Source organism: Palaemon carinicauda, chromosome 11 (genome assembly GCF_036898095.1).
Source record: "Palaemon carinicauda isolate YSFRI2023 chromosome 11, ASM3689809v2, whole genome shotgun sequence".
In the NCBI taxonomy this organism is placed as follows: Eukaryota; Metazoa; Arthropoda; class Malacostraca; order Decapoda; family Palaemonidae; genus Palaemon; species Palaemon carinicauda.
Genome location: NC_090735.1, coordinates 34,386,239 through 34,402,836, shown reverse-complemented (window position 1 = coordinate 34,402,836; position 16,598 = coordinate 34,386,239). Strand labels below are relative to the sequence as shown.

Here is a 16,598-nt window from a genome sequence, read left to right as displayed (position 1 = left end):
TACGATTTCTAGTAATGAAAACTAGTAAAGAGACGTACGATTTCTCGTTATGAAAATTAAGTAAGGAAACTTACGATTTCTCGTAATAAAAACTAAGTAAGGAAACTTACGATTTCTCGTAATGATAACTAAGTAAGGAAACTCACGATTTCTTGTAATGAAAACTAAGTAAGGAAACTCACGATTTCTTGTAATGAAAACTAAGTAAGGAAAATCACGATTTCTAGTAATGAAAGCCAAGTAAGGAAACGTCAGTAATGAAAACTAAGTAAGGAAACGTCAGTAATGAATGCTAAGTAAGGAAACGTCAGTAATGAATGCTAAGTAAGGAAACGTCAGTAATGAATGCTAAGTAAGGAAACTTACAATTTCTAGTAATGAAAACTAAGTAAGGAAACTTACAATTTCTAATAATGAAAACTAGTAAGGAAACTTACGAACTCTAATAATGAAAACTAAGTAAGGAAACTTACAATTTCTTGTAATGAAAACTAGTGAGGAAACTTATGATTTCGGGTAATGAAAATTAAGTAAGGAAACTTACGAATTTTTATGAGGAAAATTAAGTAAGGAAATTTACGATTTCTGGTAAGCAAGAAAACTTACGATTTCTGGTAATGAAAACTAGTAAGGAAACTTATGATTTCTAGTAATGAAAACTAGTAAGTAAACTTACAATTTCTTGTAATGAAAACTAGTAAGGATGCTTACGATTTATGGTAATGAAAGCAAGTAAGGAAACTCAACGGTTTCTGGTAATGAAAACTAAGTAAGGAAACTCAACGATTTCTGGCAATGAAAACAAGTAAAGAAACGCAACGATTTCTGGCAATGAAAATAAGTAAAGAAACGCAACGATTTCTGGCAATGAAAACAAGTAAAGAAACTCAACGATTTCTGGCAATGAAAACAAGTAAAGAAACTCAACGATTTCTGGCAATGAAAACAAGTAAAGAAACTCAACGATTTCTGGCAATGAAAACAAGTAAAGAAACTCAACGATTTCTGGCAATGAAAACAAGTAAAGAAACTCAACGATTTCTGGCAATGAAAACAAGTAAAGAAACTCAACGATTTCTGGTAATGAAAACAAGTAAAGAATCTCAACGATTTCTGGCAATGAAAACAAGTAAAGAATCTCAACGATTTCTGGCAATGAAAACAAGTAAAGAAACTCAACGATTTCTGGCAATGAAAGCAATAAGAAAACTCAACTACTTCTTGCAATGAAAAAAGTAAGGAAACTCGACGATTTCTGACAATGAAAAAGGTAAGGAAACTCAACATCTGGTAATGAAAACAAGTAAGGAAACTCAACATCTGGTAATGAAAACAAGTAAGGAAACTCAACATCTGGTAATGAAAACAAGTAAGGAAACTCAACATCTGGTAATGAAAACAAGTAAGGAAACCCAACATCTGGTAATGAAAACAAGTAAGGAAACTCAACATCTGGTAATGAATAATAGTAAGGAAACTTACCGATTTATGGTAAGGAATACATGTAAGGAAACTTACCGATTTCTGGTAAGGAATACATGTAAGGAAACTTACCGATTTATGGTAAGGAATACATGTAAGAAAACCTACCGATTTCTGGTAAGGAATAAGAGTAAGGAAGGTTAACCATTTCTGGTAAGGAATACATGTAAGGAAACTTAACGATTTCTGGTAAGGAATACATGTAAGAAAACCTACCGATTTCTGGTAAGGAATAAGAGTAAGGAAGGTTAACCATTTCTGGTAATGCAAAAAAAAAGATACCTTACGATTTCTAAAGATCGTAATAGCTATTAAACCTATAAATACAGTAAATCCTACTCTGTAGATACATATTACAATACACAATGGGTCAATACCTATAATATTAAAGTGCAATTTACTCCTACAAAATGATTTTCAATAATATTCAAACATGCTTAAGATTTATCTTCATATTATAAAACTTGTTATTATTACCAGCCAAGCTATAACCCTGGTTGTTGAGGACGCATGCTACAATCCACTGGAACCAGAAGGGAAAAAAACTGTTGAGGAAATAAGATAAGGAATTAGCGAATAACTATATAGAAATAATGAATAAATAAATACAGTATAAATTCTAAGAGTAGCAACAACATTAGAAGAGACCAGTCGGGAGGTCAACAGATTCTACAGCCAGATTAGGAAGACCATGCCAAATACAATCAGGTCACAACTGGAATAAAACTTCAAGAATACAATGTAGTATTGTGCCTTATGGTGGAGAATTAACTGTACACCTAGTATTCAGTACAGAATAGTCTTCGGAGATTTTAATTATAGTGATAATCTGAATTATGATATTGTGCTACAGGCATAAATAAATAACCGAAAGACTGTGCCCAAGACTAAAATCCAAATTAAGAATAAAGAGTTCCATAAGACTAAGTTTTATCCAACAAACTAAGGTTAGAACCACTAGCTGAAGACCAGACTAAAAAGAATACTCAAAACAAGGTAATAGTGAAAGAATTAATATACTTCGTTGGGATAGACGGATCGATGAAAAGCTCAGACTTGATCAATAATCCAAATTTTAGTGCAATTGAAGAAGAAACTGTGTGCTTCTCAATGTGCGTTTTTAGTTCAACAAAACTCTAAAATCATTACCAATTGTTGAGCTCAAATCCACGCCAAGTTCCATTCATTGAATCCTGAAGGCGTGGAATCATCCGCACTCTCTAAAGTCTAGACTTTTGGTACTTTGCTTGATAATTCTGACAAGAGGTAGTCTACGTGACCTACAAATTGATGTTGAATGATATAAAGATTATATAATCTGATCATGCTAAAGTACCAAAGTAACAAACTATGAGAGACTTCTTTGTTAACTTGCCAAGAAAAAAAAAATCGGGCTTCTAAAGCTACACCAACAACTTCAGAGATCACACTGTGCAATATTCGGCTTCACAAAAGAGAATACATTATGTTGGAAGTAAACCTGCCTATTACTGAATTTGTTAATGAATATGATACAAGAATGAATTGATTTATGAATTTAGGTTAGTTGACTGGAGGTGGGATGGGCAATACATCCAAGCTTCTATGTGCAAGACGAAAATCATAAAATTGCTTTACGGAGTAAAATATAGATGCTGTATAGTAAGACTATAGCAAACGGTTGCTTTAGTCTAGAAAGATCCGAATACAAAAAATGTATAATTTGTAAAAGTAACTTAAGGGATGACAGAGGTTACCTAAAAATTTTATATACTATAAAAATGATACGATATTTCCTGGAGGGTAATATTTAATGGAATTCTATTCACAACATGGCAGAATATTGAAAATTTCAAAAATTTCTACATGTTAAACTTGACTCTCAAAATCTTTAAGCCCTCCTCAGTATCTCGATTTTTTGTGCATTAAACAAGAAAGATACAGTAGATTTCATGAAAGTAAATTTATAAACAATCTGGTCTAAAATTCCACATGCGATTCTTCAACTCGGGGAAACCTGCCTATGAAAATCTCATGCAAGTATCACTTGTTCCTCCACCTATTAAAATCTTACATTTGACTTTTTCTAAAGCACAATTCCATACTCCATTATTTGAACAGTCCACTGATTATAGCGAGATTTCTTAAATGAAATTCAGACATACCTTGGGAACCTTAACTTTTTCTAAGAATCCCCTTTTCACCTTTTGGAGAAGTTGGAAAGAGGAAATATGGTCCACAAAAAAGTTTACCCAATAGAGTGGGAATGTACGTTCAGAAGGAAATTTCTAACCTAATTTAGAATTTTCACTGGAGGAAAATAATTAAGAGAATGGAATAAAATCAATGTTCTTGATTCTAGGAAGAAAACCAAGAGAATGGAATAAAACCAATGTTCTTGATTCCAGGAAGAAAACCAGAGTCCATTGCTGGCACCCTACTATTAATACCCACCAGACTCGGGCAACTTTTTTTTTAAACTAATAATGGTGTAATTGAAGGCTTAGAATTAATTTCAAACGCATTCTAAAAATATAAAGAAACTTGCACCTTCATTATTACATGATCTGTCGGCAGGAACAGTACACGACTACGATAGAACCTTTTAGTTCCATTGCTTTAAGGTTTACAGCAAACTTACAATTAAAAAAAAAGAAAAAAAAAAAAAGTTAATTAGGAATGACGATGTCCAATGGGAGCTGGAGACTTGCTTAAAATTCTAGAGCTCAGGTGGTTTTTAATTGTACAAAGCTTAATTCCCTTGGATCCTCGTTATCTCATTACTACAACCTTATATTTTAATAAATAAAAAAAATACAAATACTACATACTATGCTATTTCATTAAGATACACAGGCATTGCTGAAATCCAAATTATTTACACCTTTAATATATCCAAGAACCAATATAGATATCAATAGCTCAGAAAATGACTGGAAAACTACACAAATCCCCACAAATTCCTGAATATTTAAACTTAATGAAGTAAAAAATTTTCTGGTAACAAAATTTGTGTTTGTACCCTACTACTACTACTACTACTACTACTACCCTGAGGCAGATCCTTTCATGGATTAATTCCCTATCCATGACCACCTCTTCCTACCTCTGGGTCTTTGTCTTTAAAATTTACCTTTTATAATGTCCTTCAGTAACTTGACTCTCTCCTCTCCTCTCAAAATGTATCCTATCCAGTTTTTCTGCCTTCTATCTGTTGCTGTAATTATGGTTCTCTCTTCAACTAGTCATAGTACTTAGTTTCTGGTTTCTCCAACTTATTTTCAGCATCCTCCTCCATATCCGCATTTAAAATGCTTAAGAGATTTTTCTTGTCTGTTACTTTTAATAGTCCATGTTTCACAGCCGTACAATGCTACATTTCTTTTGGAACTTTTTAAAAATCTTTTCTTCAGTTCTCTCTATCTCTATCTCACCTTACCTTGGCCTATTCTGCTCTTAATCTCTCTACTGCAGTTTTTTCTCGAGTTATACTACTCTAAGTACTTCAAATGGTTGACTTACTCCACAGCATCTCCAATCTGTAAGCTTATTGGAGGTCCTTGTCTTCTTAGCAATTCTCATTACCTTGGCTTTAGATATATAAATTTTCATTCCATACTTCTCTGCTGTCCTCTATCTTTTTTGTCATCCTCTTGTGCTACATACAATTTCCTTGTCATAGGTGAACCTCTAGTTTTAGTTTTCACAATTTTGACTACCATCTTAATGTCATCTTCTAGGTCTTCAAGTGACTTTCATCATTGCTTCTGCATAGATGTTGGACAGTATTTGTGATAGGAAACATCCATGTCTTAATCTTCTTCCAGCAGTTCCGACTCCTCTTCCAACAGTTCCAAGTTCCGAATCTTCACATGCAGTACGTACAGTTACAGATTGACTTTGATATAGATATTTGTACACATTCCCAACTAAAAATTGAGAAGCCTTTACTTGCCCTCTAGAAATATGAAGAGAAAAAGTAAAAGCTGCACTTTGGTAATGTATACAGCTAAGGAAAACTACAATTTCTAAGAGCCATAATAACCATTGATTTTATAACAGTATTGTACTGTGAAAAGTATCTATGGTATCCATAGATACTTTTTACAATACAATGTGGGGCAATACGTGTAACGTTGATATTCAATGTACTCCTGAAAATTAAATAAAAAAATCCAGATATGCTTGTCTATTACCTTCGTTATCATAATGATGATAATAATGATTATTTTTAATACTACCCAAGGTACAGCACTGGTTGAAAGGCAGAATGCTACAAATACAAGGGCTCCAATAAGGAATGCTATAATGAAGAAAAAATAAGGAAGCAGAATAAACTATATTAAAGTAATGAATAAAAAAAATATGAATAGTAAGATCAGTGACATTAAGATTTATCGGTCATTTATAAAAGATGCAACTTGACTTGTGTAAATCTGTTAAATTAGATATTTTACAAAAAGTTAGGACTTAGAAGCTCAACCGATTCTACCACCAGATTAGGAAGAGAATTCATAATCTAGTCACAGCTGGAATAAAACTACTAAAATGCTGTGTCGCGTTGTGCCTTATGATGGGAAGGCATGAATATTAGAATCACCTACACACCTAGTATGGATATGATGTACAGTCTTGGAAGATATGAAGGCAAAAGGATAATCTGAATTATGAAAAATCTTGTGTATATTACGTGAACGACTATGCCAGAGATTAAGGAATAAGTAATTTAATAGACAAGTTTCTTCCAAGAAATAAGGATTAAGAGTTAATAGCTGAAGACCAGACAGTGGATCAATGCTCAAAACAAGTTAGAAGTTAAAGAATTAAAAAATTTCTCTTGGACAAACTGATCGCCGAAACTCTGAAAAGATTTTCTCAATAAGCCAATTTTTTGTGCAATTGAAGAAGATGCAGCAGAACGAGCTTTCGTTCAAGATTCTCGAAGCATTAATCATTCGGTCTTCAAATCAACACACGGTTGCATTTAGTGAAATTTGAAAGTGTTGAATCATCCATACTCTTAAAGTGTCTAAACTTTTGCTTCGTTGCTCGATATTTCTGGCAGAGGTAGTCCGCGTCACCCGCAAATTGATGTCGACACAAATATATTTTCTTTTTTCTTAAGTAGCACGTGTAAAAATGGTAAAAGCAATTTTTTTTTTCATTTATAAATAATCATGTTTTGACATTAAAATTAATACTTTGAGAGTAGTTTTCGAGTATGCCTTTAATATATCCACATTGTCTACCCAATTAGGAGAACCCTGGGTCAACATTATGTGCAAAGGAATCCTGGGCCTCTACCCGCCTCTTTAGAAAAGAAAAAACAAACTGTGAAGAAATGCCCACATACCTTTAATTTCTTCCAATATGGCAATGTACTGAGGATGAAAATAAACCAGATTTCAAAGTTAGAAAAAAAAATAATTATTCATATATATTACTAAAAATGTGTCTTCATGGCTTCTCAAAAACAGGAATACATGTGGTTGTGTCTCTTCCTCACCAGAAAACCGAATTTAAGGTCCTCAACACCTTCTGGTGTTCGCCCTGAACGAATGAAAAAAGCTGTTTTTACTAAGCCAAAATATAGATATATAGACCTATAGGCCTACCGTATAAAACCTACTCATACTTACCATAAACCTATCCCGATTACCTTAAGCATTTATTATGCAGTAAATAGTACTAAATATTCATACTATAAAAATATCCAACCGGTATAATTTTAAATTTTTTATTCACCTATCAACTAGGGGAACAAACATTTAAGGAGAAGCCTAAATCATTTTTTTTTATATAACCTGCAATCCCTTTGATTTACATCCCACTAAATTAAATGTTTGAAAGTCTTTATTTGAAACAAATTTTCATATAGTGGTCAGCTGAAGTAGGAATTTGGTTTTAGTTTTATATTAATTGGTTGTCCTTTAATAGTGTTGGGAAATCACCTTTTTAAAAGGACCATTTTTGATAGAGGATTTTAGTTGCATTCTATTGTGCTTTTACCTAAAAATACTTTCAGTAAAAATGCTAAAAGTATCGACAAGATCACACCGGAAAAGTGCCAAACTACAAACATATACAGATACTTTGTTGGAAGCAGAGAGGGCCCCTTTATATCTGGCGAATAGCAGTGATAAACTATGAAGCTAAAACTTAGTAAGAAATACAGACTGCTAAGAAGAGAATGTCAAAGGGAGCCTAGCACCCTTCATCTACTAACTCTGATAGGACATTAAAGGACTTTGTTAGTACATTATGTATGGTTCAAATAGAATAACTAAAAAAATAAAACTTTTTGGCTTAATGTTTGGCCAATTTTAAGTGGTTAATCTAAGGAGTGTTGAACTTAAGAGGCAATATTTTGATACTTATGAGATTTCATGCCAAATGCATGAACCATATATTTTTCTCGCCCCTTTTTTTTATGAATTTCCGATTATTTGATGCAATCTACTTTTGTTCCCTTTTATATAACAATGGGTTCTCAGGTGGGGAAAAATAAGCTTATTACACTATGCTCTGTTTTGAGTTGCAATAATCCAATTCAAAACCAGTTGGAAAAACACATGTCATATATATTTCATTAGAAACCAATGCCACCACGGAAGTTTGACGATGACGGAAAACATGGAACGAAGGAAAAACAAGGCTGCATCCTGATCTAAGCACAACCATCTAAAATAATCTAGGGGTCCAAGTCCTCATCCTTAATTACAGATGGGAGGGGAAGACAGCAACCACCTTGCCGCCAATGTTCACCATTTTCAATACAAAAAAAGCATGCCAAAATGGTCGGCACTCAACCAGTCCTTGCAGTGAATTTCTTCTTTATAATAAATTCTTATTAGGCTGAATTACAGTTATCACTATCTCTTCTTTCTTGCATTTTTTTGTCGCTCTTACCGAAGACAATCATTTTCTTTATATCTTAAAAACTACTCACCTGAGTACATTCTTAACATTCATGTTACGGTGTATCAAACTCAAAAAACCCACCTTGCAATCTTAGTATCTTCATAATTTCATTATTTTTAGATTTAGCGATAATGGGAACAAAAGGGCGTTTTGAAACAACACTTAGTCGAGGTGAAGCAAAATATAAGCTAAAGATTATTTTGATCTATAAAATGAAAATCTATGAAGACCATAAACAAAAATGGGAAGGATGGCTGGCTGGGCGAGCTTCAATCCTCGAAAAAAAAAAAAAAACAAGCATGGACGTTCTCTCTGCCAGCGGACCTGCATTTGGCACGCACTATCATTGCCCATTATTTATCGATACAACCGAAGGATCTGTAACTCATTACATGAAACAAATTATAAACTTAAATGGAAATGGTTATATACTGTACATACATACTAATCTTTATACTGATTCAGCTCGGCAAGTCTCCTAATTTTTATTTCCTGAAGTTAAGCAAATGTTTCCTCTGCCTCTTTGGAAGACATTAGTTTAGTTTCACCAAACTTATTTTTTTATTAGGGCACATGAATTACACACGCTGTACTTGTGCATGTTGATATAATACTATAATCCTCCTCCATTTGTTGGAGGATTCACCCAACGTAAATTTCGTCCTGTCACTGTCTGACAAACTTCACTCTGTTAATCCACTTCTAGCACCTGGAATTTTTTTTTTAAGTAGAATCAGATAATTTAAATGATATGATTTGATATTAAGGGTAAACTTTCCGTTCCTTTGAATGAAGGGGAAAAAGGGCATATAGAATTGTCACAGAGTCATAAAAATTTAATTTTTTTTTCAAATGAAACTTCAATTTTCCTAAAAATGGTCAGTGAGGGGCGACTAGAATGTTCACACATGGATTCCTTGACCTAAAAATACCTACATTTAAATACCAAATAATGATTATGATAATTAGAACCAGAGATATTATGACACAGTCAGACCACCTTATTCGCAGGGGTTAGGCAACACACCAGCAAAAAGTGAGAAACCACGAATACTTGCTCCCCTTGGTGGGTTAACTCTTAACCTAACAACTAGCTGCCTATTGCCTACTCACAGTCACCACATTTCCCTAGGTATACGAATAGCCTACAGTACATGTAAATTCTTATACTATATACAGAATAAGACTACGGTACAAATCATGAGTCATTGCCCCACTATCACTGTAATATATGTACAGTGTCATCACTGCAGTACAGCTTAATTAGCGAACGTGACACTAAAGTGTTTGCCATTTTAGGCAGGTCGACTGGCACCATTTGACAAGTCATCATACTGTAGTCTAAATTACAAGTCGCGTATGGTTTTCTTGCATTTACCCTCAATAGTACAGTACTGTACAGTAGTTAATATAATACTGTAATTCACTATGTACTGTACTAACTGAAAATAAAAGTCAACAGTACATTGTAAAAACACCACTAACCATTTTTGTATGAAGTTCTACATAGTATGTCATGAGCATGATGCAACTCTAAGGATCCTAGTTTCTTTTGTACATCTAGGCATTAAATTACCAATTTAATATAATGAACTATATACATTATGCATGTACAAACATTCCTGGGAAAAACAGATACAGTTAGTGAAATTAATGCAAATTCAAAAATACAAAAGTATGGTACATACTGATCATATATGCACGTACTGTACCCCTTTAAATACAAAAGTATGGTACATACTGATCATGTATGTATGTACTTTACTGTACTCCTGTAAATACAAAGGTACTTTACAACTCTAGTAACTGAATTGTACAGGTGGGATATTAAAAAAAAAAAAAACTATCTTACCATTCTGCAAGGGGAGGAGGATCATCTACATCATCAACGAGCTCCATCATGATTTGAAGAAGAGGGGTTGCCAGAGAAGTGGTTTCCGGATCAGGAAATTCCTGAGTTGGAGTAGGTGGTGGTATGACCAAGGCATAGGCTTGACGGGTGACGGAGGTGATGGTAACCATTTCTCGAGAGGAAAATTGTTATAGGCAGCTTCTTCGCCAACTGCATGTCTTACTTACTTTTACTTACTTTGATGGTTGCTTTTCCGGTCCCATACAGCAGGGGAACCCTGCTCTCTACGGGACCTCCACTGTTGTTTTACCTTGTTCATTCAGAGTATTTAAACACTAATTCTTTTCAACGTCTTGAGATTTCAGCAACTTTCATGAATAAAGAGCCAGACACCCCACACCAGACCTCCCTCCTCTCGGTATGTGAAAGAAGGCATGTGGGGGGGGGGGGTGTCATTTCAGTGTCTTTGCCTTGTCAAAGTTATTTAACCACGTTTCAGATAATGGTAGCATATCCAAATATTTCTCGTTTATCAATTCTCGAATTTGAACAGTCTTATTACTTACAGATTGTATATTTACAGAGTCACAGTTTATGACATCCCTAGTAACCATGATCAGTATTTTCCGCTAGTCTTTTCAATTCCAACTCAAAAGCATTGCAGTCTCTAGAATTTACTGTGTGGTCACTTGGTCTGTTTAACTTTGTGCACTTTGACACTTGCAAATTACACTCCCTGGTGGAATGTCTCCCTGAACATTTCTTGCAGACTTTATCCTCATTCTTAGACTTGCAATCTTTTTCGAAATGTCCATACCTCTGACAGTGGTATCAGGTGATCACGTGGTACTTATCACGTATGTTATAGATACCCCATCGTAACGAAACTTTGTCCCCATTATCATGAATAGCCCTCCGAACTTCAGGATCACATTTCAGCACATGGTGGATGGCTCCCCCGAGGCATTTTTCTTCAGGACCACACTTATCTTCTATATTTTGGATTTGGTCCAGGCAGTAATTTATTTGAATCAAAACATTTACTACATTTATCTTCATCATTGTATACATTGCATATCATTATTTTGGGTTCTAGTTTTCCGATTTTTCTCGTTTCAGTGTCAGCCACCAATGTCTGAATTTCGTTTGCCGCCTCTTCTCTGATCATATTGTTTGCAAAGTTTACAACAACATTTCCATTCGTAGTTGACCTTGTGTTAAATATAGGAATGTCTTTAAGTGCTTGTTTAACCTCACGTTTTCTTATACCCACAGAAAGTCTTACCTATGGAATGCACGAACTAAAGCATACGTAACAATGAATGGTCTCTAGTGCATGCCCTTTACTTCAACTCTTCCACCAACCGTGACATCTTTGCCAACTTTCCAATGACGATACCTTGTCAGGTTCATTAGCCTCCTCCTCTTCCTACTTGCTGAATAGAGTAATTCAACCAGGTCGTCATCAGTTGGCTCTTTGTCAAGGCCATCTAGCAATACAAAGATGTTATCCAAAGCCACTTCAGTGAAGCCTTTGACTTCGACTCCCCTCATCAAAGTCACGATCCTCTCGACCGTGTCTAGGAAGGCTTCGTCAGGACTGAAGCAGCCTAAGTTCTTCATGCACCCTTGCCACAAGAGTTTCCAGCAGGCATTCATGATCTCGGGAATCCTGGACAATCAACAGGCAGTCTGCTATCTTGAATCCCTTCCAAAACTGGATAACGTTCAGGTCAGAGTTGTTATTGATGGCTTCTTGGAATCATGCCATCACTCATCGGCTGTAGCGAGCCTTGAAATTCTTGATTACCTCCTGGTCCATAGATTGGATGAGGGCAGTTTTGTTCAGAAGAAAGAACATCACTTGAACATTGGACATAGTTATCCCGACAGAGGATGGATAATCAGGATCATTGTCAAGGGGGAGGAGACAAAGTCCATACTATTAGTTTCAAGATAGTCCTTCACATCCTGCAAGAAGTAGTATTGAAACCAACACAAGAAGAGCTCCTTTGTCGTCAATGCCTTCTTGCTGTGCAACCAGTAGACAGGCAGTAAATTCATGTTGTAACGTTGAAGTGCAGGGGCGTTGTCGACTTACTAATGTAAGACTGGTTTCTAATAAATGAAGCCAGGTTTTATTAAGGGGTTGGTGGCGTCACTGCACAATCAATGTACACCTGGGGAGAGAAAAAAGCTCAATTACTTGAACAGGGGATTTAATGTAACAATTCATATAAAATCTAACTCAATGCGTGATAAATAACAAATAATACTGCACTTGTACCATATAAATTTTTAACATGATATCCAAAATGAAATGAAATGGTCAAAGAAATGACAGTAATTCTATTGAACACTTAACTTATAAAAGTAACATGGTAAAATTTTATACTGTTACCCTCTGTCCTTTGCTGCCTTAAAACCGGGAGCACAGCATTCCTCCTTGGAATGAATTTTCTGGTGGTTTCTTCCATAACAAACCTGTTTAGAAATAAGAAAAAGAAGTATTTATTATGTATAGTATGTTATGATTACAGTAAATTTAAGAAACATTATATAATTCTTATCAACATTTAAGTTAGCCGAGTGTACCTACACTCAAAATAATAATCAAGTGTACCTACACTGAAAATAATAATCAAGTGTACCTACGCTCAAAATAATAATCAAGTGTACCTACGCTCAAAATAATAATCAAGTGTACCTACGCTCAAAATAATAATCAAGTGTACCTACGCTCAAAATAATAATCAAGTGTACCTACGCTCAAAATAATAATCAAGTGTACCTACGCTCAAAATAATAATCAAGTGTACCTACACTCAAAATAATAATCAAGTGTACCTACACTCAAAATAATAATCAAGTGTACCTACACTCAAAATAATAATCAAGTGTACCTACACTCAAAATAATAATCAAGTGTACCTACACTCAAAATAATAATCAAGTGTACCTACACTCAAAATAATAATCAAGTGTACCTACACTCAAAATAATAATCAAGTGTACCTACACTCAAAATAATAATCAAGTGTACCTACACTCAAAATAATAATCAAGTGTACTTACACTCAAAATAATAATCAAGTGTACCTACACTCAAAATAATAATCAAGTGTGCCTACACTCAAAATAATAATTAAGTGTGCCTACACTCAAAATAATAATTAAGTGTGCCTACACTCAAAATAATAATTAAGTGTGCCTACGCTAAAAAAAAAAAAAAATAAATAAATAAAAAAATAAAAAAATAAATAATAAATCAAATATTACAAGTACTGCAGGTCGGTGTATACTACAGTAGGTCCACGCCGTTACCAAACCCAAAGTAGTTTTACTATCATTTGCTGCTCACAGCCTGATTAAGGGCCAAAGTCCAAAGGTTTTAAGCCATGGCAATCGGTATGAGATACAGAATTTAACCACTCCCTGTGGTGAGCGTTAGAATCGCCAGCAAAAACAAGAGGGGCCTCTCATCAATTTATATCTTGGTAAGAAGACAGAGCTAAAATAATCCAAGTCTGGATTCTAATAGATTAAATAAAGATAAGTTTTAAGCCAACACAAACTTTTATGACCATGAACCTCAGGACATCCGCATTTATAGGAGGACTCGTGAGAACCTGGGTACTCCGTCTTAATATACACAGCCCTTCTCTCTCCCTTAGGAATGGTGTACCGTTTCAAAGTTATTGGTTTTTTAACACCTGTAATAAGGAGCTCAGAAACCAGTTTCCGTTCATAATAGAATATACTTATATTACTTTAATCTCATGACAACCACATTCATTTGACTTAAGAGAAACAAGCTACTCTTGTCCTAATATACACCACCATTCCCCTTGCCATAGGAATGGCTTCGAGTTTTAAAATTACTAGTTTCTTAAAACATTTAATAAGAACCTGAAAAACTAAAGTTTCCGAGCGTAATAGAATTTCTTTGGTCTCATGACATCCATATTCACATGAGTAAAGAGAAGCAGGGTACTTTGTCTTAATATATACCGCCATTCCCTTGCCCTAGGTAATGGTATCCAGTTTTAAAATTGTTTTCTTAAAACCGGTAATAAGGAATTAAAAACCAATGTTTCCAAGCCTAATAAAAATATCATACAAACAGACAAAGACAGACTAGCAGACAGACTCCTTATGGCAAACTTAACTGTAGCTAAAATTATACAAAGCAAATATAATACATGTACCGATTGCAAACCTTACCTCGACTAACAGTCAGCGCTGAAGGTCTATATTAAACGCAGTGGCGAAGGAAGCAGCGATTTTGATTAATCGATTAGATTATACAACCTCTTGATTAGCATCTGAAGATGGCATGCAAGGTGACGTCCAGAGCCACGGTTCTTCAATTAATGTGTGCCAGCCATTGTCTCACGGCTGGAATAAATTTAATTAATTCCGGAGAAGACTGCCGTGTTACGTCATCTACCAAACTCTCCGGATTTCTTTCCAAGGTCACTCTCGCCCGATAACGCTTGATAATCCTAGGGTTAAGTAGTGAAGAGCCTGACAAAATTAATACATTGTTCAAGAATATTTTGTTTTATATAAATGTGTTTAAAGGCAACTGGAATGCCAAGCAATAAAAAGGATTTACTTGTGTTGAGAAAAAAAAAAAAAAAAAAAAAAAAAGAGGAACAAACTTACAGTTAATAATCCGTAATTATATATATTTTTACAGCTACCGAACTAATATTTATACACATACATTTACACATGCTCAGGTATATAATAACCTACACAAATACATATACCTACACATGCATACATAAGTACTCATATGGACATGCACATGCACATACACAAAACACACGCACAAAAATACAGACAAAAAATGAGTAATAAAGTGAATGTTCTATGAATGTTCACGAAAGCTATAGACTCCTCGATTATTCGGTCATTATGGAAATAAACAGTTCTACACCTACAGTGAAGGTAAATAAGCATAAATTACAAAATAGTCTACAAGATACAAGATTCATATACTTTCATAAATTACAACGTAAGGAAAAAAAAACATCCTAACTACATAATTTGTCCGAATCAAAATACTTTATTTTAAAAAATTTGTAAGCTATTTTATTTGAATTTTAGATACTCTGAAACGATACTAATCTTATGCTTATGGATAATAAAGAGATGTTGAGATTCTGTAAGTAAATTTCCCTAATGAACCTTTAGTAATAGTGTTCAGAGATCATACCCAGCAAGTTAATGGCAAATTCATTAATTAAATCTTTTAAGTGGTAGATTTACTTATTACATCCATTTTCCTTTCAGTATTCTAAACTAGAGCACCACATTCTATAAGATTTGAGGGATTAGTGCTAAAGAATCCTCCCTAATGGAACCTGACATATGAATTTATAGATGTAATTTCTTGTAATTTCCTTGCTGTTTCCTAATCTAAGATACCGGTTCTTAATTGCCTAGAAGACTTAGACTTTCCTCGATATTTTCTATCTGCTTTTAGTGACCGTATATAATAATTTGCCACCTATCGGTATGCCAGTTGGAAAACATCTCCTGCCCTTCCAGCCTAATCGGACCCTAAGTGCATGAAATGCTAGTTTCCAGTGCGATCTCGGTTGTTGTAAAGTCACTTATTAGTAAAATGATTGTTAAACTCGACGAATCACATTGAAACTAGCAAAGCCCACAATTCACATAAAAAATTAAGTCTTTCTGCTTAAGCTTCCGGCAAACTTTAAAATTTGAAATTCAATAGATAGATATATTCGTAAGCTAATGTAATACAGCATCGGGATAATTCTTTTTGAAGTTTATACATGGAAATGATATTCAAAATGCTGTTGAAACTTTTTGGTTAAATTTCTAAATGAAGCCGAGTTTGTACAGAACTTCTCTGTAAAAAGTAGGCCTAATCGTGGCCGAGTCATTGTAACTTTACAATTTAACTCCCAACTATAAGAAATGGTAAATGTTATCATAAACACTTCCACATATACATACGACGCCTCATACATTCTCAACGCTTGACTTACCAAATCTCGAAGTGTATACGAACAGGTTTTCACCTTAAAATAATTTTTCTTAGAATCCCATTTCCGTTTAACTTTAGAATGTGGCTGCCTTTTGCAATTCTTGACATCTTTATACCTGAAAAACAATATCAGTAAAGCAACGTATAATACGACATAACCTATCGATGTTGATATTCCACAACATTTGTTACCACCTTCATTCCCATCCCAGTTGGCAAACATCCCCACCTTTATGCTTATACATAAATCTTTCGAAGATTTTGATATTATACGGGTAAATTTTCCCTTTAAACCTGTAGTAAGAGTTTCGTAAGGTTGTTTCGAGATTACTCGAAGCA

The 16,598-nt window shown here is 34.4% G+C and overlaps 1 long non-coding RNA gene across 1 annotated transcript in view; it reads right to left on the bottom strand.

Moving 5' to 3' along the window:
* Positions 1-11,485: 11,485 nt before the first annotated feature.
* The window catches only part of LOC137649669 (uncharacterized), a 30,782-nt gene continuing 25,669 nt past the window's right edge, over positions 11,486-16,598 (bottom strand). Inside the window, exons 2-5 of the long non-coding RNA XR_011045816.1 lie at positions 16,261-16,375; positions 14,459-14,761; positions 12,636-12,718; positions 11,486-12,414 (exon numbers count right to left, since the gene is read on the bottom strand). This is a non-coding gene — a long non-coding RNA (uncharacterized lncRNA). The remainder of the gene's footprint in view (positions 12,415-12,635; positions 12,719-14,458; positions 14,762-16,260; positions 16,376-16,598) is intronic.